We start from the raw sequence: 23,955 nt of genomic DNA, 5'->3' as shown, positions 1-23,955 counted from the left end.
CTGATCTTGATGTCATGAAAGCTTTTATTTCATGTTTTGTCTCCTTTTCTTTTGGTGGTGTTGTTTCAGGTGGGCAAGTAAATCCACCTTGTTACTCCATCTTGCCTAGAATGGGAAAGTCACTATTAACACTCTGAAATACATCAAAAAATAAAAGATTGATGGATTTATGGATATGTGATAAATCACCTTAATGATAGAATATATATGGTAGATGTTCAAGTATTTATTTAAAATTATCTGTTTTTCTATGCTTTCTAATTTTCATAATAAAATATTAAAGTTACCAAGTGAAGTTAATCAGAATTACATTAATTGTATAAATCAAATTGATAGGAATTATTATTTATTATACTAAGGTGTATGATATTTATACGAATCTTAATAAAGTCTGTTATTTAAAGTTGATAAGATTTATGTCAGCAAAACTTTTCTTTTTATTTGTTTTCATTTTATTTTGACCTTTAGAATTATTTGATAGTACTCATTTGTCTAGTTTTCAGACTTTCAGTGAGTTTCACTAGAGTTCCATAAATTACTGTAATAAATCTCATATACAAAACGTAATTTAAAAGATGGCACTAAATATAATGTTGTATGGAAGTTGGTTATCAAGCCAAGAGTCAAGTTAAAGTTTGCAAGGCTTAAGTGAATGCAACCAACATTTGACTAATACTTCAAACTAGGAAATTAGAGTCATCCCTGCTTCTCTCATTTAGTCACCAAATTCTGTAGACTATAATTCCCAAATGACACCAAAATCTGTCTTTTCACATCTATCTTCAGTGGAGATACCTTGACTTGGACCGTCATTGCCTCTCATCTGAGTGATTTCAATAGGATCTGAAATGCTATCTGTGTCCTCTCCCAGGTAAATGCAAGTTTTTTCATGGCTCAGTCTTTTCATCTTAACATTCTCTACTCAGTGTTTCAAAGATCAATTCAATGCCATGGTATGGCAGTCTCTGATCTGCCCCCAAGCCCAGGAAGAGTTGGCTATTCTGTCACCTGCATTTCCATACCACTGAATATTCCTTTATTATAGCCCTTGTATTACTGTATTATTTGTATTGTGCCTGTCTCCTCTGAAGGGCAACCATGATGTTTATCACCTCTCTGAATTCAAAGGATTTGGTCAATGCATGGCACAGAGCAGGCAGGCAGGCAGTGTTTGATTAACTAAATTGATTTCCAAACTGTTGGCAGTATCTTAAATGTCTCAGTTCACTCCACCCAACTGGGGTGGAGACCATGACTAGAACTGACATACTGTGTGTGCTATTGTCACTCACTTCCACTTCCATCCCCAGCCAGGAGACATAGTGCAAAGCTGTGTGAAATTTAAAAAATCACAGTCCAGAGATTTTAGGTATATGAACCATTTGATCATTTTTATCCCAGCAACCTTATCAACATGCTTTATAACAAGGAAGCTATTCAGCCAAATTAAAAAGAACAGGAAAAAAAAGGTTCTAGTGAATTATTTCAGGAATAGAAAACTGAAAGATATGCTTTGTCAGTTTTCTTGGAAGATACTCTCCAAACTCTCACTGACTGAAAATAGGAAGAATTTTGATTCTTATACCAAAATGTTTGCCATGGTTGCACATCTACTTATTTTGTTTATAAACATCTCTGATGCTAAAAGGCTTTATCCAATATATAATATTGGATTCTTTAGAAAAATTGCTTTTTTAGATCAATTGCTATACCCCAAATGAGGACTAAGTCACTATGCATTTCTTTAAAACATCAAAATATCATTAATATATTAAGGCTGAAAATTTATTTTTAAAGACAGTCTTTTTTTTTTTTTGAGGAGCACTCCAGCCACAGGAGCTGCAGAGATGTTTATTTTATTTTATTTTTTTTTTTTATTTTTTATTAGTCTCTGCTTTACAACAAAGTGAATCAGTCATACATATACATCTGTTCCCACATCCCCTCCCTCCTGCGTCTCCCTCCCTCCCGCGTCTCCCTCCCTCCCACCCTCCCCATCCCACCCCTCCAGGCGGCCACAAAGCACCGAGCCGATCCCCCCGCGCCACGCGGCCACCCCCCACCATCCATCCACCCCATGCCCGGCAGTGTATACACGTCCATGCCTCTCCCCCGTCCCGTCACAGCCCCCCCCCCCATATCCCCAAGCCCACCCCCAGTAGGTCTGTGTTAAAGACAGTCTTAAAAATTACCTTTTGCATTGTTCAAGTAGTTTACTCATATCTCAAATCCAACTTAGAAGCATTTTTTTTCACATAATACTATTTCATATGAATTTTAATTTCTTCCCCAGTTTTCTTAATAATCCCATGAAAGGCTGAACACAATTCAAGTTGACATCTTTTGGGTTTTTTTTTTTTTTCTTTTTTTGCAGTACGCGGGCCTCTCCCGTTGCGGAGCACAGGCTCTGGACGCACAGCCTCAGCGGCCATGGCTCACGGGCCCAGCTGCTCCGCGGCACGTGGGATCTTCCCAGACCTGGGCACGAACCCACGTCCCCTGCATCGGCAGGCAGACTCTCAACCACTGCGCCACCAGGGAAGCCTGACATCTTTTGTTAACGTAAGTTATTCGATCATGTAATGAAACTATTTCATTCACATAATAAAGCTCCAATATTTTTTTTCTTTTAAAATTATTTGGATTTTTTCCTTTGGACATATTCTTACAAATTAATTATTTTATCAAAGGATATGATCATTTGCATGGCTCTTGACATAGTTTTCCAAGTTTTTTTTTTTTTTATTGGAGTACAGTTGCTTTACAATATTGTGTTAGTTTATACTGCACAGCAAAGTGAATCAGCTATATGTATACATATATCCCCTCTTTTTTGGATTTCCTTCTCATTTAGGTCACCACAGAGCATTAAGTAGAGTTCCCTGTGCTACACAGTAGGTTCTCATTAGTTATCTATGTTATACATAGTATCAGTAGTGTATATATGTCAGTCCCAATCTCCCAATTCATCCCACCCCCTCCCTTTCCCCCTTGGTATCCGTATGTTTGCTCTCTATGTCTGTCTCTATTTCTGCTTTGTAAATAAGATCGTCTATACCAATTTTTTCAGATTCCACATATATGCTTCAATATACGATACTGTCATAGAAAGTGAAGTAATTCAGTTTTCCAAGTTTGTTGAAATGAATTGTGCCAGTTTACTCTGACTCTAAAGAACTTGGGCAGATCACGTTCCCTGGGCCCCCTCTCCTAAGGCTCAATGAAAAGAGCAGAGCCTTTGACCCCTGGTACATCCTGGACTGCATCTACCTGGAGGTAAATTCACAGGAGAAAGGAGCCTGAGAGGGCCTCCACTGCCACCATCACTTCTTCCAATTTTGTTGCTCATACCACCACTCTTGCTGCAACAGTGTTGCAGTTCCATTACTGAAACTCTTCTAGGGTGCAGGCAAGGAAAGTCTTAAGAGCTCTGTCCTGCAGCGCCCTCTGACTGAAGAGGCTTTTCTGTCTGTGACTGTGCACAATTCCAGAAGATGCAGATGTCTCAGCAAAGAGGATGGAAGGCAAAACAAGCAAATACAATTTAAAATAGGTCTCCAAAATGTGGTCCTTCTTCAAGCTTTGGTACCTCTACCCAGTCCACCTGCTCTTATTTAATTTCTAGAGATCTCCAACAATTGCTTCATGCTTCACAAACCTTAGTTTGTCTAAGGTTTTAGCTGCTGTCAGTGGGAGAGAGAGAATGGAGTGTACTTATTTCTTCTTTACTAGAAGCTGAACCTATGAATAAGTTTTTAAGTGGGAAAATGTGAAAATGGTTGATTTCAAGCTGATTTCAAGGTTAGTGAGCTGCTGACCAACATATATTTGGTTTTGAGCTGGTCTGATCCAGCGACTATAAGATTTAACACTGATTCATTTCTTGGATATGCCTTATACTAGAATTACACCAGTTGGACAATTAACCCTATGTTAAACAGTACAAGCTAAGAAATATATAAGCGGTTCCCCCATCCCTTCATGTGGGAGCCCCAATCCGGGGTCAGTAAATTTTTTTTCTGTCAGTGGTCAGAGAGTACTTTACGATTTGTGGGACGTTTAGTCTCTTTTGCAACTACTCAGCTCTGTTGTAGTATATAAGCAGTGGTGGACAACACGCAAATGAATGGGCATGGCTACACTTAGCCAACAAGCTGTAGTTTGCCAACTCCTGGTTTAGAACATTGCATTCATATCTTTGTGCCTTTGTATTGATCCAGTACTAAAGTTGCTACAGTAAAAACCCATCATAACACTTCACGTGGATTCAAAATTGTCTATTGAGTAAAATGTGCATTTTTGCTATTTTGAGGTAAGTGATGGCTAGCATGAGACTGGACCACTAGTAAGCATGGGTCCTAAGATTTGCAAGAGCCAGTCACAAATTACTTTAACTTACATTTGCTTTATTATGTATGTGTGTCCTTCCTGTAAATCTCTCATGAATTAGATGGCCTAAATTAAGATTCTTATATATGATCCTATGTAATCTGAAAAGAGAAGACTTCCTAATTTCATTCCACAGGTTAAAGATATAGAAAAATATTTTATCCATTCCCCCATCTTCCTCCCCTCTGGTAACCACCAGTTTGTTCTCTGTACTGTCTATGAGTCTGTTTCTGCTCTGGTTTCCTTGCTTGCTTGTTTGTTTTGTTTTTTAGATTCCACATTTGCGTGAGATCATACAGTAACTGTTTTTCTATGTCTGACTTATTCACTTAGTATAATAAACTCTGGGTCCATCCATGCTATCACAAATGGCAAGATTTCATTTTTTATGGCTAAGCAATATTCCATTGTATATATATCACATCTTCTTTATCCATTCATCTATTGATGGGCACTTAGAAGGTTTCTTCCATACCTTGGCTATTATAAATAGTGCTGCAGCAAACACAGGGGTATGTGTTTCTTTCTGAATTCGTGTTTTTGTGTTCTTCAGATAAATACCAGAAGTGGAATTGCTGGATCATATGGTAGTTCTATTTTTAGTTTTTTTGAGCAACCTCTATACTGTTTTCCATAGCACCTGCACCAACTTACATTCCCACCAATAGTGCACAAGGGTCCACTTTTCACATTCTCCCCAACACTTGTTGTCTCTTGTCTTTTTGATAACAGCCATTCTGATAGGCATGAGGTGGTACCTCACTGCAGTTTTGATTTACATTTCCCTAATGATTAGTGATGTTGAGTACCTTTTTATGTGCCTGTTGGCCACCTGTATGTCTTCTCTGGAAAAATTTCTATTCAGGTCATCTGCCCATTTTTTATTAGGGTTGTTTCTTTTCTCTTTAGGTTGAGTTGTATGAGTTATTTATATGTTTTCAATATCAGCCCCTAATGATTACATCATTTGCAAACATCTCCCATTCAGTAGGTTGCCTCATGTTATTGGTGGTTTCCTTTGCCCTGCACAAGCTTTTTAGTTTTATGTAATCCCATTTGTTTATTTTTGCCTGAGGCGATGTATCCAAAAAAATATTGCTAAGATCCATGCCAAAGAGGTTACTGCCTATGTTTTCTTCTAGGAGTCTTACGGTTTCAGAAACTAATATAACACTGTATGATGAGTATAACTAAAAAGGAAAGATATAGGAAAATAACATTTAAGTTGGCTTGATTATAGAGTTCCCAGATTCCAAGTTGAAACATCACCTTACTAAAGACAGAATTTTCAGAGGTTAAAGTACTTATGAGCATTCAGTAAAACATTATTTAAGCCCCATTTTTTTTTTTTCTTTTTTTTTTTTTTTTTTTTCTTTTTGTGGTATGCGGGCCTCTCACTGTTGTGGCCTCTCCCGTTGCGGAGCACAGGCTCCGGACGCGCAGGCCCAGCGGCCACGGCTCACGGGCCCAGCCGCTCCGCGGCATATGGGATCCTCCCAGACCGGGGCACGAACCCGTATCCCCTGCATCGGCAGGCGGACTCTCAACCACTGCGCCACCAGGGAGGCCCTAAGCCCCATTTTTAACATAGCACTCTAAACACGAAACAAACTATATTTGGCCTTTTGACCATGGGACCACATAAAAATAAGCCTTTCCTCTTTCCATATGGAACACAACTCTAAAATAGGAGTTTTACTTTTGTAAAATATCCTCACAGATAACTCACAATTACAGCTTGCCTAAGTTGAGAGGCTTCTTTATAAACAAAAAAAAGAGCACTCTCAATTTTCCAAATTCACAATTCAAAATTGTCTAGTTCTAATAACATCATGTTATTTACCATGGTTCTATCACCCATACTCCAGAAAATAGACATGATGGAACTAGAAGAAATTATAAGACAAAACAAATTCTGAAGTAAGATAGATCTTGAGAAGATGCAATAACCAATGCCATAAAACAATATATTTTTTACTATAAAAATATAAGCAATATCTGTGTGGCAATTCATGCCCTAAACTAAGTCACCCTGCAAACACTCAGTAGACAGTTCCCTTTGAATAATTACAATTCAAGAAAGAAAAGAACCCATTATAAAACTGTGCCAAGTACTTAATAGGGGATTAATAAGAAACGTAATTGCATAAAATATGAATGTACAGATGTTCAAACACATAGAGGAGAGGGCTATGTGAAAGGCAAATTAGACTTAAAAGTATGTAGGAGGAGGGTGCCTGAAAGAAAACATAAGGATCAGAATACCTCCTGAAGTTATGAAGGAGATGGGCCCATTTTATTTTTTCCCAGGTTATAGTCATCTATTTTCTTGCCCCCAATTTTATTTGAAATCATCTTTGCCACTCCTCAGGGTAGCAAAATCACATACTCATTAAGCCTCACTTTCTTAAAAAGATCTAAGAATATAAATATAAGCCACACTGAGAAGCAGTTTACTGGCTATGTAAAATAACAGAACACTGTAAGAGATGGCAATTCAGTATTAAACTGATTTTTAAATGATACTACAAAAGCAACTTTAATTACCATGGGTGAAAAATCATAAGATTCTGCCAATAATGCCTATATTAATAAAAATTCCATTGCCAGATGAAGTATTGCTCTTCCATGCATGATATATGCATAATACAGCATTTTAGGACTCTGAGGGGCTAAATAGCAAGGAATGTGGAGAGAGGCTTACAGATTGACTTGTTCTCAGAACTTACCCTTCATTTTAATTATTTTTTGTTGAATTATAGTTGATTTACAGTGTTGTGTTAGTTACAGGTGTACAGCAAAGTGATTCAGTCTTATATATATCTATAGATATATATGTATATATATCTACATATATGATATATATAAGAATATATATCTATATACATATATATATTCTTTTTCAGATTCTTTTCCCATATAGGTTATTACAAAATGTATAGTTCCCTGTGCTATACAGTAGGTCCTTGTTGTTTATCTATCTTATATATAGTAGTGTGTACATGTTAATCCCAAACTCCTAATTTATCCCTCCCTCCCTTTCCCCTTTGGTAATCATAAATTTGTTTTCTATGCCTGTGACTATTTTGTAAATAAGTTCATTTGTATCATTTATTCTTTCATAAAATTCTAGGTGTCACAATATGAATCATATTTCTTAGGCTCATCTGCCTTCTTATAACTCATCCTTATTATAAGGATGAAATGGAGAAGACTCAATCACTATACATACTAGTGTCTCCCAAATGTCAAGGCATCCCTCACACTTGGCTTATCAGGACCCACTGAGAGGGAACCAAAGGCCCTCCTCCTTTCTAACTTCGTTTAGTATGATTTGAGTATCTGGACAGATTTTCACTTTGGGTGGAGCAAGCCTAGAAAAGAGCTTTCTTTACAACTTCAGCAGTGTCCTTTGGTTCCTTTCTCACAACAGTTTAGGAAAACACCAATGCCCTTGAAATGATGTTGAATGCTGGGAAACCTGTTATCATAAACTATTAGAGAAGGATGAGAATATGTCCATTCAATCTCCACATCCATTTACATGTTGATGTATTAATTATTGGACAATTTAACTCTGGTCTTAAGTTTTCTCATCTACAAAATGAGCATACTAATAATATCTATTACATTGAGAAGATATAAGGATACAGTCTAGAAACTATTAGAATAAGTACAAGAACAGCTGAGGGAGTGATAAATTTGCCTCAGGGAGTAGGGGTTGGATATAGGGAATGTTTGTTTCTTTGTTTATTTCTGGGCCAGGAAACAAGAATAGGGCTTTACATAACAGAGAAGAGTAAAAGCAATGAAGAGGGAAACACATGACTAATACACTAATACAGAGATAGAAAGACATGGTTAATTCATTGTGGAAGAACATGGGGTTACAAGTTGTGATGCTTGAAAATTAATGTGGGGTATAATTGTGAAGTGTTTCATAGCCTTGCTAAGGAGTTTGAAATCTGTGGTTTCCATGGAACCCATAAAATATTTTCCATGAGCAGAGTGATATGAACAGACCTAGTGTTTTGTAATGACCTTCACAAAAGCACAGCAGTTTTAGCAGAATAATGATGGAAATAAGTCATTTGGCTCTGTTGAAGTAAATCAGACCATACAAAAATCAATTCCAGATAGACTGTAGATCTAAATGTAAAGAGTAAATAAAATTTTTAGAGGAAAACATGGGATGTCTTTGTGACCTTGGGGTAGGCAATATTTCTTACAAAGGCACAAAAGAGCACTTATTTTAAGAAGAAATTTTGAAAAATCAGGTTATTAAAATTAAAAATTCTTATTCATCAAAAGATAACATTGAGAGTAAAAAGGAAAGCCATAGAGAAAAAAGAAATCTTCAATATTTATGTCTGACAAAGAACATATATCCAGAAAATATAAAGAACTCTACAAATCAATAAAATGCAGACAACTCAACAGAAAGTAGGGTAAAACTATACACATCAATAAATGATGTATAACTTATACTGAGAGATACATACAATAAAAAATGTGTACATATGTTCATCAGAAGACATGTCCAAAAATGTTGAGAATATATTAACAAAATGTTCACCAAAAAGGGTAAATTCTCATACATACATACAACAGAATGCTACACAGCCATAAAAAAGAACAGCTACGCACATATACAATATGAGTATATCTCACAAACATAACACAGAATGTAAGAAGTGTGACACATAGAGCACATTCTACTTGATTCCATCTCTACAAAACACAGAGAAAACTACCATATGGTGTTAGAAGTCAGCATGGTTGTTACCCTCGAGGGATGGGCATGGGGATAGAGAGGGGGTAGGCTGAGGCTTCTATCATGCTGGTAGTGTTGTCTCTTGATCTGCTATTAGTAATATTTTGTGCTCACTTTGAAATTCATAAAATTGAAATTAGGATTTGTGTACTTTTCCATATGTATACGTGAATAAAAATTACAAAAACAAAATCAGAGGGACATCTACTTTCCGCATTATGGCTAACTAAACATTCTGAAAAGGCCTCCAATGCAAATGCCAAGACACTAGATTAATTACAATGACTATTTTTAAAAGCATAGCTGAGCTCTCGAGAAAGTATTGGAAATATGCATGGAAGAAATAAAAACAAGGAGGGAGCTGAAACTAGAGGATGTGCTACTTGAACTCTGCTGTCTGTGCTGACCTGAGGGCACACATTTCCTAGGAATCCAGAGTTCGGGGATGAAATTGTCTCCCTGGGTTACCACTGTGTGGGACTTCACTCTCCTCTCCCCCTCTTCCCTACCTCTCCCTCTTCTTCTGTCTCTCATTGATAGCACTTTGGTACTGCCAAGTAGTTAAAACCAAACTGACAAATGTAAAGAATTCTCTGTAGGAAACGTATGTGTGAACTTCAGTTCGGTGCTTTCCTTACTCAAGTTTCCTCCAAATATATCAGCAATTCCCTTGCTTGTCTCATTTTCTGACAGTGAATGGCTGCCCTCAGCAATCTTCTGATTTACATTTAACCCATCACTTGCAGACTTTTTCTCTAACCCCATTTAAGGTACCAGGTGACTTTCTGTTTAAGAGACACTTCATGTACCTCTTATTCTGAAAGATAATAACATTATAAAAGAGTTCTACACTGTAACTCAGGGGGGAAAGAAGCACCTGGCATGGCTCCCAACATTCCCACTAATTCCGTCATGACCTCAGGCTAGTTACCTGACCTATTTGGGCCTCAATAATTTCATTTGTTAAATTTAGTGAGAGGACTGATTTTTTAGGAATTATGCTGTAGGAGAAAAGAATATCAGCTTTGGGGTCAGGAAGACTGTCTCTGCTCTGGACCAGGTAAGCATATACTGAAACCCCAGGCAGCACTTAAACAGATGAGGTAGATCTGTGTGTCTCAAATGGAAAAAACTCTGAGATGTATTGTTAAACAATAAAGAGCAGAGCAATATGAATGGCATACTACTTGTTAAATACATATTATGAATAAAAAATATATCATCAATAGAAAATTTCTGCAAGGAGCTACATAAATCAAGTTTCCTCTGTGGATTTAAAAGAAGGAGTTTTGAATAATTAACATGTGGATTATAACATGTTATACATGTTATAAATTACAAATATAGTTAATTTTTTTGTGTGTGTGAACTGGCACGAAGTTGTAATTAAATAAAATTCAGTTTCCTTGGGCCTCCCTGGTGGCGCAGTGGTTGGGAGTCCACCTGCCGATGCAGGGGACACGGGTTCGTGCCCCGGTCCGGGAGGATCCCGCATGCCGCGGAGCGGCTGGGCCCGTGAGCCATGGCCGCTGAGCCTGCGCATCCGGAGCCTGTGCTCCGTGACGGGAGAGGCCACAACAGTGAGAGGCCCGCGTACTGCAAGAAAAAAAAAATTTCAGTTTCCTTTTCCATGGCAAACAGTCTGTGAAGCTACTGATTTGGGGAGTTAAAAAAAAAAAAAACCTAAGAATGAAATATTTGAAATTAGTAGATTATCTAACAATACCATAGTAACTTTTCAAAAAGTCAAATAAATTTTACAGTGAGACTTTTTTATTCGGTGTTGGATGGTGATTTAGTACGCAATCAAGCTTGATCAAGAAGAGTTTGGGAACAGAGGAAAAGGGTAAAAGATTTAGCCAAGTCCTTTTCTTTGGGAAAGAAAGCTGAGACAGAACAGGTGATGAACAGGATAAGAGAGAGAGCAGGACAAAGCAGGATGTTTTTATGGCATCTTCTAGAGATTACAGAGGCAGCCAAGCAAGTATCCTATAGAAGCTGCTAAAAGGGATTGTGAATTACTAATATAGGCTCTCTAAAGGACTACAGCGACGATAGGGAAGTGGCATTATGTAATCTAATTTAAGGTTTTTAGTCTAATTTTTAAATTCAATTTAGGGTATAAAACATAAGGTCAACCAAAGAGAGAAAATCCTCAGGTATGAGTTCTTCTGACCCCTGAGGAGCTACTTAATAGAACCCCATTTTTAGAGGTACATAGTCCAGAAAAAAGAGCAGTCAATTTTTCTGGCTGTGAGATTGAATCAGATAAAACACCCTGTGCCCTGAGGGACAAAACTGTAAAATGAGCCTTATTTCTCATAAGTGTCCCTTTTGCCAACTGCTCACAAACTGTAGGTTGGCTTATTGAAGGACTCCTGTGTCAATGGTGCTGTTGCTTTGTCTTTTAGCCTTTTGTAAAACCAGCCATTTTAGCTCTTTTTTTTTTTTTTTTTTTTTTTTGCGGTACGCAGGCCTCTCACTGTTGTGGCCTCTCCTGTTGTGGAGCACAGGCTCTGGACGTGCAGGCTCAGCGGCCATGGCTCACGGGCACAGCCGCTCCGCAGCATGTGGGATCTTCCCGGACCGGGGCACAAACCCGTGTCCCCTGCATCAGCAGGTGGACTCTCAACCACTGCGCCACCAGGGAAGCCCTGATTTTTATTCTTTATTTGTGAATTTGGTGGATCGTGTTGATTAATTTGCAGATATCAAATCACCCTTAATCCTTGGGATAAATCCCACTTGATCGTGGCATATGATCCTTTTAATATATTGTTAAATTTAGTTTGCTAATATTTTTTGAAGATTTTTGCATCTAGTGAATTGGCCTGTAATTTTCCTTCTTTTTTGTGGTGTCTTTGGTTTTGGTAACAAGGTGATGCTGGCCTTGTAAAGTGAGTTTCAAAATGTTCCTTCCTCTTCAAGTTTCTAGAATATTTTGGAAATATAGGTGTTAACTCTTCTTTAAATATGTGGTAGATTTACCTGTGAAGCCATCTGGTCTTAGACTTTTGCTCATTGGGAGTTTCATTATTACTGATTCAACTTCATTACTGGTAATTGGTCTGTTCTTTTTTTTTTTTTCTTCTTCAAGATTCAGTCTTGGGAGAACGTACATTTCTAGGAATTTATTCATTTTTCTAGGTTGCCCATTTAATTGGTGTATAATTATTCAAAGTAATCTCTTATGATCCTTTGCTTTCCTGTGGTGTCAGTTGTAACTTCTCTTTCATTTCTGATTTTATTGATTTGGGCCTTCTCTCATTTTTTTTGATGGGCCTGCCTAAAGGTTTATCAATTTTGTTTATCTTTTCAAAGAACCAGCTCTTAGTTTCATTTATCTTTTTAAGTAATTAATTTTTTTTAGTGTTTATTTCATTTATTTCTACTCTGATCTTTATGATTTCTTCTACTAACTTTGGGTTTTGTTTGTTCTTTTTCAAGTTCCTTTAGGTGTAAAGTTAGATTGTTTATTTGAGATTTTTCTTATTTCCTGAGGTAAGCTTGTATTGCTGCAAACTTCCCTCTTGGGACTGCTTTTGCTATGTCCCATGAATTTTAGATCATTTTTTGTTTGTTTTCATTTGTCTCCAGGTATTTTTAAATTTCCTCTTTGATTTCTTCAGTGATCCATTGGTCATTGAGTAGTGTATTGTTTAGCCTCCACATGTTTGTGTTTCTTGCACTTTTTTTCTTGTAGTTGATTTCCCGTCTTACAGTGTTGTGGCCAGAAAAGATGCCTGATATGATTTCTTTGTTCTTAAATTTTTTCACCACCCACCCACGTTTAATGTTTTTGACATCATATTTTATATATTTTTGTTTTGTGTATCCCTTAACTACTTTGTGCATATAGATGATTTTACTACCTTTGTCTTTTAACCTTCCTACTAGTTTTATTAGTGGTTGGTCTACTCCCTTTACTGTATGTTTGCCCTTACCAAGGAGATGTTTCCCTTTGTAATTTTCATATTTTTTTAACATCTTTATTGGAGTATAATTGCTTTACAATGGTGTGTTAGTTTCTGCTTTATAACAAAGTGAATCAGTCATACATATACATATGTTCCCATATCTCTTCCCTCTTGCGTCTCCCTCCCTCCCACCCTCCTTATCCCACCCCAATAGGTGGTCACAAAGCACCGAGCTGATCTCCCTGTGCTATGCGGCTGCTTCCCACTAGCTATCTATTTTACGTTTGGTAGTGTATATATGTCCATATTTCTAGTTGTAGCCTTTTCTTTTCCATTTAGAGAAATTTCTTTAACATTTTTGTAAAGCAGTTTATTGGTGCTGAAGTCTTTTAGCTTTTGCTTATCTGTAAAAGCTTTTATTTCCCCTTCAAAACTGAATAATAGCCTTGCCAGATAGAATATTATTGGTTGTAGATATTTTTCATTTCATCACTTTGAATATATCATGTCACTCCCTTCTGGCCTCAAAGATTTTTCTGAAAGTCAGCTGATGGTCTTATGGGAGTTTTCTTGTACACAGCTATTTACTTTTCTCTGCCACTTTTAAGGCTCTTTATCTTGACCTTTTGCCATTTTAATTAAAAGGTGTCTTGGTGTGGACCTCTTTGTGTTGATTTTGCTTGGGACTCTCCGTGGTACCTGAACCTGGATGTCTGTTTCCTTTCCCAGGTTAGAGAAGTTTTCAGCTATTATTTATTCAAATAAGTTGTTTTCCTTCTGGGACCCTATAATGTGAACCATAGTATCCTTAATGCTATCCCAGAGGTCTCTTAAACTATCTTCATTTCTTTTAATTATTTTTTCTGTTCAGCTTGGTTGATTTCCACTACTCTGTCTTCTATGTAGCTGATCCATTCCTCTGTATCCTCTAATCTACTGTTGATTCCCTTCTTGTATATTTTTTATTTCAGTTACTGTATTCTTTAGCCTTGTTTGGTTCTTATTTATATTTCCTAATTCTTTGTTAAAATTCTCACTGTGGTCATCCATTCTTCTCCCAAGTTCATTGAGCATCTTGATGATCATTATTACCTTGAACTCTTTATTCGATAGACTGTTTGTCTCTACTTTGTTCACTTCTCTTTATGAGGCTATTGTCTTGTTCCTTTGTAACATATTCCTTTGCCTCCTCATTTTCCCTAATTCTCTGTGTTTATTTCTATGTATTAAGTAGGTCATTTATGTTTCCTGATCTTGGAGAAATGGCCTTATGCAGGAGACATCATATGGGGCCCAACAGCACATTCCCCCTGGTCACCAGAGCTATATGCTCTAGGGATGTCCCCTATGTGGGCTGCATGAGCCCTTCTCTTGTGGAAGGGCCAACTACTGTGGGCACACTGGTAAGTAGGGTTAGCTTCTGGCCCAGTTGGCTGCTACACCTTGCTTCATGCAGTGGCTGCTGGCCCACTGGTAGGTGGAAGAACCAGGTACTGGCATGGCTGGCTGAATGGCTCATGGGCTCCTGGGGCTCGTGCCAGTCCACTGGTGGGCTGGGCTGGGTTCCAGGGTGGCTTGCTCTGAGTCCCAGGCAATAAATTTTAGATATTATTATTGGTAGAAGTTTCATAAAACATGCATGGTTGTTAAGAGGGCTGCTTGATTTGGTTAACATTTATAAGTTGCTAATATCTCTAAATACTTGCAGGTTGACTAATTTTATTCCCATCTCTTTTCTCACATTAGACTGACTTGTTACTCTATAAATCAAGCTCAGTATTAATAGAAGCACATCCATTGTTTCAAACAGATGGTGCTTCAAAAGTAGGTGAGAGATCTTGGAAGCAATTTGTCCTCTTCCTTATTCTGAAGAACCATACAATGTGTATTCGTTATTGATTTTGCAATCTATTAAGGTAAACTTCAGCCCAAACAGATTATTCAAAACTCTGAAGAGTGAAGTCTGAATAAGATTTTATAGATATTCATATAATATATATAAGTAATTAAGCATGTATGTAGATATAAAATGTATTTCACACTCACACACACACACACACACCCCACAAGGAAGAAAAAGAGTTCTGAGAGTTTAAGTGGTTTGTTTATGGTCACGCAGCTCATTTGTAGGAGGCAGGAATTGAACCTGTTCATGAAACCAAACTTAGAGTACTTTGTAACATACAACCTCTATTTATATCCCCTTCTCCTTCCCAATATGTAACATACATGTAAGAGTTCAAATCCATGTTATTATTCCTAAGGAGAGTGAGGTGACCTCATTTCTTGTTTACAAAACAAAATCAAACAAACAAAAAACTGAGGGGGCTAGAAAATAGACCAAGGTTATAGAACAAGTAATTGAAAGAGGTGGAACAAAATCCCAGGTTTCCTGACACCATTTTTACTTTTTTTTGGACCATATTATCTTCTATTTCTGCCTCTTGACCCTGAACAGGCCAAGTAGAGTCACTGAACCACAGAATCTCAGAAAGACCTGAGTTCCTGCACTGTCCACTTCTGAAGAAGTGCCTGTGATATTATTTCCTAGCTAATTAGTGATGAACTGATCTTTCTAACCTTATGAAGCAAGAGGTTTATGACAAGAAAAGAAGAAAGAGGGGGAGGAGGAGGATAGATTCAAACCAATGTCACATTTATCACCTATAGCTCGATTACACTGTATGTTATTTTATGTACAATACATTAGAATGTAATCAGCAACACTAAATCATCAATGAAAGAAGCTTATATGTCAAGTTTGTGAATCTAGGACATTACTTGATTACTATATTTTTGATTCTATGTTGTGTATTGCAAGGATTAATTGTGAAGACAGATGAGGGTAAATTTCATCTCCTCAAAGGACTGTGGCTGAAAGGCTCTCACTCTTAGTGCTCATAGCATCCCAGAACCAAGTGTAAACAAGGTGCTTACCAAGTGTCTCTAAGAACAGTGTGAACACTGGTATGCCCCTGACTTGACACAACGTTTTTATAAGTACATATTCTTGGATCAATTTATACCTTCTCTAAAAGAAATGAAAATAGCTAAACTTTATCTATACTGAGCCCTTTAAGTCTCAGAGACTGTGCTAACTGCTTTGCATGCATTGTTTAATTTAATCCTCAAAACAATGCTCTGAGGTGGATATTATTTTCATATCCATTCAGTGGATGAAGCTATTAGGTAAAAGCAGCAGTAAATTAACTTTCCCAAGGTCACACAGATGGTATGTGGGCAACTCTATGAATTAAACCAAAGTATTCTGATTTTCCAGTGCTTTTCTCTTCCTCCTTGTCTAAGAATTAGAAATTAATGTGCTTTTCCTAAACATTGATTATTTATATCTAATATATACTGGGATCTGTGAGATTTACCAGGATCTCATTTTAACCCATGGATGTGACAAAGTTTGCTTGCCTACAGTTTTAATTTGAGATCTCTGCACTAGTTATTTATTTGCTTTACTTCCTAGATTTCCCTTTTTTTCTTTCTTGTCCACCTCTCATTGGTGTTTTCTTGCTGTATTTTATGCATTCCCTGCTAGCTGCCTTACATCCCTTCTATAATAAATAAATACATATATAAATATACACCAAAGCATTCATCTCAGGAAGAGGATGGTGGGTAGTGACATATGAGTCATAAACCTGCAATTAACAAGTAATTACCTCATTATATTCTCATCATTCCCTTTAATTAAAAATTCATTATCTATAAAGATGTCTGTAAAATTATCACCAACTTATCATAGATAAAGGATTTAAATCCCTGAATTTTGAATAAAGGCTTTATATCAATATAAATAAATAAATCTGTCACTTAGCAAAGCCAATGAGGCAGCCAGAATCAACCAAGAAAAATCTTTGACCAATTTCTCATGTGCACTACATCTTAAAAGTAAAAGTAAAGAACTGGCTCACCAAGACCACATAATGAATAGTTTAGAATTGTTAATTTGGTCTTCAAGTGCCAGACTCAAATAGCCTTCCACATCTCATTTCCTATCTCATAATGGATCTCAATCTCACATGCCAAGTACTACATAATTTCCTTTCCCTCCTCTTTAAACAAATAAGTTAACCACAGATCTGAAATTTAGGTTTTATAAGAGCTTTATAAATAATATAGTGTTATCCCTGTATTTACTAAAGAGGGGACTGAGTCACAGGGTGGTTAAATATCAATAATTGCCTAAGATAACACTGCTAGTTTGACTCAGTACTGGGACTACAATTCAGGAACCTGAACTTTAATTCTTTGTTATTTCTAGTAAAAACCACTCTGTGTACTTCCCTGAAAAGGGGTTTTGACTCTTAAGGGGTGATATTTTACCAAATATAAATTAACTCTACAGAGTTTAGCAAGCTTGTTAATTTAATCAATTAACAGTTCCACGTCTTCAAAACAATATTTTCTAAAAGAAAAAGAACAGGAACTTTCTAAAAATTTCTCTCTGCATGTGTGAAATTCCATCTAATACGAAAGGGTTGAGGATCAACGTACACTACAGTCACAAAAGTCCTCATTCCCTCAACATTTTGAATTGCCAGTCACACAATGGCCATCCTGTTCTGTTAAGGTTTCTAGTACAGTGAAACAAATTCACTGTGACATGTGTTTTCTCCATATGAAAACAATTATGCTATGGACTGAATGGTTTTGCCCCACCCCTCTCCATTGAAATACATATGTTAAAGCCTAAATCCCCACTGTAGTATATGGAGGTATATGGTGGTATATGGAGGTGTGGCTTTGAGGCGGGCTTTTTTTTTAACATAAAATTGAATTTTATTCCATAACTCATGATGTATATACTGAGATAAAATTAGGTATACAATTGATTGCTTTAACACAAGCATTTAAAGAAATATAAACTGCTTGTTTTTTGTTTTTTTTTTTGCGTTCTGTGGGCATTTTATTTTTATCCAGATTATTGAAAAGGGTGATTTCTTAATTAGTTTTTGTTTTTGAGATTTGTGTCCATTCTTACATATGTAAACAATACTTGGAAAGCACAACCTTATGGAATGTGATCATAAAACAACTTTGTTTTCCCTGGCCCTGGATGAAATTCCCGTGACTCTCCTGATTGCTCTTATGTTTTAAAAAGTTCATTATCATTCATGCCAAAAACTCAGCCTCAATTTAATAATTAAAATTCCGTTCCCATGTAATAATCGAAATTATGAACTTCATTTATATTTTAGGCTTCTCCCTAAATTGGCTCAGACTTGCTGCACCCAGGGAAGCCTGCCATCAGAGAAGCCAGAAGTCAGGAAACTGACAAACTGCTTGGTTTTCACATGATATAATCCAACATGTAGAAACTGGTATTCAAACTTCATTTCCTCCCATTACACTGGCATGTTGCTTAAAATAAAATCATTAATTAAAATATCATGGTAGCTTGGGGGTGATGAAGATGGAGCCCTCATGAAGGCGATTAGTGTCCTTTAAAGAAAAGACATGAGAGATATGATCTTTCTCTTGGCCATGTGAGGATATAGCAAGAAGCTAGTCATCTGCAAGCCAAAAGGGGGGCCTTCACCCGACACCGGATATGTTGGCACCTTTATCTTGGATTTTCCAGCCTCTGGAACTGTGAGACATAAATGTTTGTTCTTTAAACCACCCAGTCTATGGTATGCTGATATAGCAGCCTGAACTGAGACATTTTTAAAAATCATTTATTTAAATTATGAGACGAAATGGAGTTATTTAGGGAGGCCCTAGATGACTGGTATATCAAGTTAATAATAATGTCTTTAGAAGACTTCCAGAAGGAAATCTTGTTGAGAGACTTTTTTTTTCTTCTTGTGAATGAACAGGACTAACAAATTGGGATGAGGGTCAAAGGTAGAAAAGATATAAGTATTTAGATTGGTGGAAGTTTTGTTGTTTGTTTTAGTGAAAACTGTCAATTTTAGATATGTTTTCTTAACCAACAGAAAGGACTTTGTTTTCACAAACTACTGTCTAAAGACCAAGAGACTATTTTTAAAATTACAATTTGATGGGGAGAAAATATCAAGTTATAACAAGAAGGATTTGCTATCAGAAGTAGCTGAGTTGGCTGAGGAGCTTGAACACAAATAGAACACAGGAACTTAGTATGGCATAATGCCTTTGTCTTTACTTGGTTTTCAGTATGTCCATGGTGTTTTTTTAAAAAGCCTGTACAATTCTTTTGGGATTAAACAGTTGATTTTCTGGCCCAGAGAGACCCGATGCTCTTATTAGTCATAATTTAAAACCCTTGAATCTCAGAAAACAGTAAGCACACAATGAAGATTTATAAATAGATTAGCTCTATGTAGAGTTTAATGAGACAAGATGCATTAAGGGAAATGCAGCTGCTCCTATTATTTCAGTGCAACCCGCTTTGTCCATGTTTTAAACAAGTAAACAGACATCTCTAGCTCACTGACGGGTGACAAAGTGCATGGAGAGAATACGAAGTTGTCAGAGTCACCTATGATTTGTGACTCTGAAATCTAAGTAGGAAGAGAGTCCTCTGTATTTAAGTGTGAAAGTAAGAAACCTTGATTTGATTTATTTACCCTGACCTACCTACACTGGACGTAGAGAACATGTTTGGTATTTTACTTATAAATAATCTTATTTTATAAAATATATTTCCTTAAATGTTATTTCCCTCTGAAAAGTAATTTTAACTTACCCAACTGTTCATTCCTCATTTCATTGTAACTCTATAAAATTAAAACACTAAAAGGTGTACTTCCACTTTTGACCAAGGAAAGTAACAGGGATTGGAGTGGCCCTCACATAAAAATCCTTAATAAAGTGGACAAAACAATAAAAAAATCTGAAATGAAAAGCAGAGAAAAAGAATGAATAAATGAACAGAGTTATGCTATGTAAAAGCTTCAAGCACTCTAATATGTGTACAATTATAGTCCCTGGAGGCAACAAGAAAAAGGGAGAATTTTTTTTTAAAACTTAAAGAAATAACGGTCAAATTTTTCCAAATTTGATGAAACCCCCAGATGTAAACCCCCAGATGTAAAAAGCTCAAAAGAAAGAAAGAAAGAAAGAAAGAAAGAAAGAAAGAAAGAAGGAAAGAAAGAGAAAGAGAGAGGAAAGAAAAAGAAACATAAAGAAAACTACAGCAAGGCACATTATAATCAAAATTTTAAAAACCTCTAATAAAAAAATCTTAAAAGTAGTCAGAGGGAAAAGCCACATTATACATAGAGAAACAAAGATTTAAAAAAGGAGCTGATTTACAGTAAGTAAAACAGTATGGTACCAACATAAAGGCAGACATATACACCAATGGGACAGAATTAAGAGCCTAGAAATAAGCCCATGCATGCAGTCAACTAATCTTTGACAAATGTGTCAAGACTACACAATGTGGAAAGGATAGTCTTTTCAACAAATGTTGGTGAGAAAACTAGATATACACATACAAAAGAATGAAATTGGACCCTGATTTTATACTACACACAAAAATCAACACAAAATGGATTAAAGACTTAAACATAAGACCTAAAATTGAGAAAACTTTAGTTGAAAACAGAGGGGAAAACTTCATGACATTAGTCTAGGCAGTGATTTCTTGGGTATGACACCAAAAGACGAATACGTTCTAGAGATTGCTGTACAACTTTGTGCCTATAGTTAACGATACTGTATTGTTTACTTAAAATTTTGTCAAGAGGGTAGATCTCACGGTAAGTGTCCTTACCACAATAAAAAATGACTTTCCCAGACATATGGGAGTTGTAAGAATTATTCATGAACTGCAGACCTGCACCAAAAGAGCAGGAATCAATGAAATAAAAAATAGAAATACAATAGAAAAAAAAAATCAGTGAAACTAAATTCTGATCATTTTAAGAGGATCAATAAAATTGGAAGAAAACAAAGCAAACTCTAGCCAAACTGATCAGAAATTTAAAAAGACAGATTATCAATATCAATTATGGGAGAGTAACATTACAGCAATATTTACAGATATTAGAAGATTAATAAATCTTTTAAATAATGAATAAAAATCATGTCAATATACTCCACAATTTAGACAAAATAGAAAAACTTCTCAGAAGACACAAACTAACAAAGTTCGCTCATGAAGAAATAGATAAACTGAATACCCCTATATCTTAAGGAAATAGAATTTATAATTAAAAACCCTCCCTACAAAAGAAACCCTAGCTCAGAAGACTTCATTGTTGAATTCTAGATAGCATTAAAGGAAGACATACTGCCAACTCTACACAAGCTCTTCCAGAAAATTGGAGAGGATGGAGTACTCCCCAAGTCACTGTATGAGGATGGAATTTCCCTGATACCAAAACCAGACAAAGACATAACAAGATAACAAAGTTAAAGACAATGCTCCTAGATGCAAAAATAAATCCTTAACAAATTTTTAGTAATTTGAATACAAAAACATATAAAAAGGATAATACATCGTGACCTAGTGGGATTTGTCTAAGGTATGAAAGGCTGGTTTGTCATCTAAAAATAATACAATTTAATCACCATTTTAACAAGAGTAAAAACAAAAATATGTACATGATTATCTCAATATATGAAAAAAAGCATTTGAGAAAGATCTAACATCCAATGCAGGCAAAAATCTCAACAAATTTGGAGTAGAAATAAATATTCTCAGCCTAATAAAAGACATCTATTAAAACCACAGTTAATATTTTATTTAGTGGTGAAAACCTGAAGGTTATTATTCCAAGATCAAGAGATAAACACATTAATGGGGAAAATGTGGAAGAAATTAGGACAGGTTCTCAAACTTTCAGTCTAACCTCTATCGGACTGCAAGGCAAAAATCCTAATGACTTCTGTGTTGCAGACAGTTACAAGGCTCTCTACAGAGTGTTTGGTTGTGAGAGCCTTTGAATTGGGTCATAATGTTTTTAAGCATAAGCTTAAGCATTTTTGTAGTAAAATGTGCAATACAGTTTAATGTTTTCTTTAAGAAATCCAGCCTTCCCCAGGGAAAACAATAGTGGAATAGCCTAAGACTAGTAGTAAAGGGCAAAAGGGTTCTTCCAACTTTCTTGAACATAGAACACCCACATAAGAAGAAACCTTGGTTTTAAAATTAGCCATAATTTGAGAACACCATACCATAACTAGATATTCCTCCTGGAGTCTTTTGGAAGTCTGTTGGTATACTCTGGCTACCTTAATGAGGTAGGGCACAGAGTGGTTACTGGGAGCCCAAGAGAGCTGTGTGGAGACATTCGCTTGACCAGAACTGAGTTATTCAATCCAGGGGCAATATGGAGCTGGTGGCAACCGAGTGAGGAGGAAATGGGGGTAATAATATTACGGTCTCACTCCTCTCTTCCTGCAGTTTCCAACTGACAACTCTCCTTGGGGAAATCTAATTAGGAAGCCAGAGGACAAGATGCAGGTCTTAGAAATCAGCATCTTCATGTTACAGAGAAAGGTGGAAAGTGGGTCTGGAGGATCAAACAGAAGCAATCCAGTATAAGCCACCCCTTTTGTTCTATCAGCATTCTTTCTATTCCTTTGGTCAGGTAAAATATGTGAATGGACAGAGTCCCGAGAACCCTAATATCAATACAGTCACATTCCCACCTAAAATCTCAAATATTAACCACCACCAGTGCTATGCAAATAAGGTGGGGTGGGGAAATGATGAAAAACAAACAACATGAAATGTAACTGCTTCTGCCTCTTCTTTTACATCTTGTTCCAAGGCCAAAATTGATAATCAGAGCTACCTTCTCCACCATCCTTTCCATGTTTCCCTTAGCCTCTGCCATAGCCTTGGCTGAATGGGCTCCCATACTTGGTAACGTGATCCAAAATTTTATTCCTCTAGTATCTGAGTCCATCAGTCAAGGCAGTTGCATAAGAAAGCACTAAGACATAGTCCTCCTTACCCTTGAAATTTAGTGACAACCCACTGTCCCCAAGTTCAATCATTCCAGCCAATAGAGTAAGGCCTTGTTCTGCCTGTTGGCAGGAGGACATTAAAACGGCCAGGAGGCAGGGCTAGCTTCCAACTTAGTAGAACCATAACTGTATTTCCCATATACCTTGATGGACACATTCCACTGTTGCGCACTAGGACCTCTGAAAACACTGAGAGCAAGAGAATAAACAACAATAGTAAAATAGCTGGGGCCACTCTGACCTATACTTTTTAGTTCCAGAACATCTGCACTCTGGCTATGGGAAAATGGTAGCATATATCCATTAATTTCAATTATATATTACTTTCCATAAAACAGCATGCATAACTTAGTTCCTAAACCAGCCATTTCAAGTACATCAAGCCAACTGCTTCTAAGTAATGAAGCATGTTGGAAAAGTAGTGATTTATATGGATATGAATCATTGTTATATTTCCCTTTGTTGCAAAATGTGGCCCCTGGAAGCAATGTTGTGTGGGAAAGATGGCAATAAATACGTTATTCTATCATAGGAAAATCCTCATGAAGCCAAATTTGAAGAAGGAGCTATACGAACAGCTACTATGGGAATCTGAGCCATGTGTTCAGTGACTTGCTTATGCTTTCTGGACATGCTAAAATGCAATCTCCTATGTGCCACTTACATTTTAAATTGAAATGCTATTGTGCATGCCCAATGTTATGGTTTATTTGATCAAATAATACCCAGCTTTTGATGGGCATCTGGGGTCACACAGTCACTTGGCACCTAATTAATAATCAATAATTAAGTCTCCGCTAAGCAAGTCAGGAGCCACTCTGAAAATGGAGGGTAGTTTATTTATTTATTTTTTATGGTTTTTATTTTTATTTTTTTAACATCTTTATTGGAGTACAATTGCTTTACAATGGTGTGTTAGTTTCTGCTTTATAACAAAGTGAATCAGCTATAAAT

The sequence above is a fragment of the Mesoplodon bidens genome (assembly GCF_964165515.1).
Source record: "Mesoplodon bidens genome assembly, chromosome: 6".
Lineage (NCBI taxonomy): Eukaryota > Metazoa > Chordata > Mammalia > Artiodactyla > Ziphiidae > Mesoplodon > Mesoplodon bidens.
This window is presented reverse-complemented; position numbering follows the sequence as displayed.